Raw genomic sequence first — 3,240 nt, forward strand, 5'->3', positions numbered from 1 at the left:
TCTTTGCCAATCTTTCCTCACTCATTCAAAACACCCTCTTCTGTTCTCTCAACCACACTCTTTCTATTACCACACATCTCTCTCACCCTTTCATTACTTACTCGATCAAACCACCTCACACCACTTACTGTCCTCAAACATCTCATTTCAAGCACATCCACACTCCTCCTTACAACTCTATCTATAAGCCATGCCTCGCAGCCATATAACATTGTTGGAACCACTATTCCTTCAAACATACCCATTTTTGCTTTCCAAGATAATGTTCTCGACTTCCACACATTCTGCAGCGCTCCCAGAACCTTCGCCCTCTCCCACACCCTATGATTCACTTCCACTTCCATGGTTCCATCCGCTGCCAAATGCACTCCCAGATAACTAAAACACTTTACTTCCTCCATTTTTTTCTCCATACAAACTTACTTCCCAATTGACTTGTCCCTCAACACTACTGTACCTAATAACCTTGCTCTTATTCACATTTACTCTCAGCTTTCTTCTTTCACACACTTTACCAAACTCAGTCACCAGCTTCTGCAGTTTCTCACCCAAATCATCCACCAGCGCTGTATCATCAGCAAACAACAACTGACTCACTTCCCAAGCTCTCTCCTCCACAAAAGATGCATACTTGTCCCTCTTTCCAAAACTCTTGCATTCACCTCCCTAACAACCCCATCTATAAACAAATTAAACAACCATGGAGACATCACGCACCCCTGCCGCAAACGAACATACACTGAGAACCAATCACTTTCCTATCTTCCTACATATACACATGCCTTACATCCTTGATAAAAACTTTTCAGTGCTTCTAACAACTTGCCTTCCACACCATATATTCTTAATACCCCCCACAGAGCATTTCTATCAACTCTATCATATGTCTTCTCCAGATCCATAAATGCTACATACAAATCCATTTGCTTTTCTAAGTATTTCTCACATACATTCTTCAAAGTAAATACCTGATCCACACATCCTCTACCAGTTCTGAAACCACACTGCCCCTCCCCAATCTGATGCTCTGTATATGCCTTCACCCTCTCAATCAATACCCTCCCATATAATTTCCCAACAGTACTCAACAAACTTATACCTCTGTAATTTGAGCACTCACTTTTATCCCCTTTGTCTCTGTACAGTGGCATGCGAACATTCCGCCAATCCTCAGGCACCTCACCATGAGTCATATATATATTACATAACCTTAAAAACCAATCAACAACACAGTCACCCCTTTTTTAGTAAATTCCACTGCAATACCATCCAAAACCGCTGCCTTGCCGGCTTTCATCTTCCGCAAAACTTCTACTACCTCTTCTCTGTTTACCAAATCATTCTCCTTAACCCTCTCACTTTGCACACCACCTCGACCAAAACACCCTATATCTGCCACTCTATTATCAAACACATTCAACAAACCTTCAAAATACTCACTCCATCTTCTTCTCACATCATCACTACTTGTTATCACCTCCCTATTAGCCTCCTTCACTGATGTTCCCATTTCTTCCCTTGTCTTTCACACTTTATTTACCTCCTTCCAAAACATCTTTTTTTTTTATTATGCTCTGTCACTGTCTCTCGTGTTAGTGAGGTAGCGCAAGGATACAGACGAAAGAATAGGCCGACCCACCCAAATACACATGTATATACAAAAACGTCCACACACGTACATATATATTCCTATATATCTCGACGTATACAAATATATATACACAACCACAGACATATACATATATACACATGTAGATCATTCATACTATCTGCCCTTAGTCATTCCCATCGCCATCCCGCCACATAATGGAATGAAAACCCCCTTCCCCTGCATGTGCGTGAGGTAGTGCTACGAAAAGACAACAAAGGCCACATTTCTTCACACTCCGTCTCAAGCTGTCATGTATAATGCACCAAACCAAAAGCTTCCTTTCCACATCCAGGCCCCACAAAACTTTCCATGGTTTACCCCAGACGCTTCACATGCCCTGGTTCAATCCATTGACAGCACGTCGACCCCGGTATACCACATCATTCCAATTCACTCTATTCCTTCCACGCCTTTCACCCTCCTGCATGTTCTGGCCCCGATCACTCAAAATCATCTGCACTCCATCTTTCCACCTACAATTTGGTCTCCCACTTCTCGTTCCCTCCACCTCGGACACATATATCCTCTTTGCCAATCTTTCCTCACTCATTCTCTCCATGTGACAAAATCATTTCAAAACACCCTCTTCTGCTCTCTCAACCACACTCTTTTTATTACCACACATCTCTCTTACCCTTTCATTCTTTCATTACTTACTTGATCAAACCACCTCACACCACACATTGTCCTCAAACATCTCATTTCTAGCACATCTACCCTCCTCCGCACAACTCTATCTATAGCCTATGCCTCGCAAACATATAACATTGTTAGAACCACTATTCCTTCAAACATACCCATTTTTACTTTCCAAAATAACGTTCTCAACTTCAACACATTCTTCAATCCTCCCAAAACTTTCGCCCCCTCCCCCACCCTATGATTCCTTCCGCTTCCATGGTTCCATCTGCTGCCAAATCCACTCCCAGCTATCTAAAACACTTCACTTCCTAAAGTTTTTCTCCATTCAAACTTACCTCCCAACTGAATTGTCCCTCAACCCTACTGTACCTAATAACCTTGCTCTTATTCACATTTACTCTCAGCTTTCTTCTTTCACACACTTTACCAAACTCAGTCACCAGCTTCTGCAGTTTCTCACCCAAATCATCCACCAGCGCAGTATCATCAGCGAACAACAACTGACTCAATACCCAAGCTCTCTCCTCCACAACAGACTGCATACTTGCCCCTCTTTCCAAAACTCTTGCATTCACCTCCCTAACAACCCCATCCATAAACAAATCAAACAACCATGGAGACATCACGCACCCCTTCCGCAAACCAACATTCACTGAGAGCAAATCACTTTCCTCTCTTCCTACACATACACATGAGGAACATCCTCAATAAAAACTTTTAAATGCTGCTAACAACTTACCTCCCACACCATATATTCTTAATACCTTCCATACAGTATCTCTATCAACTCTATCATATGCCTTTGCCAGATCCATAAATACTACATACAAATCCATTTGCTTTTCTAAGTATTTCTCACATACATTGTTCAAAGCAAACACATGATCCACACATTCTCTACCATTTCTGAAACCAAAATGCTCTTCCCCAATCTGATGCTCTGTACA

Source organism: Panulirus ornatus, chromosome 54, assembly GCF_036320965.1.
Source record: "Panulirus ornatus isolate Po-2019 chromosome 54, ASM3632096v1, whole genome shotgun sequence".
Lineage (NCBI taxonomy): Eukaryota > Metazoa > Arthropoda > Malacostraca > Decapoda > Palinuridae > Panulirus > Panulirus ornatus.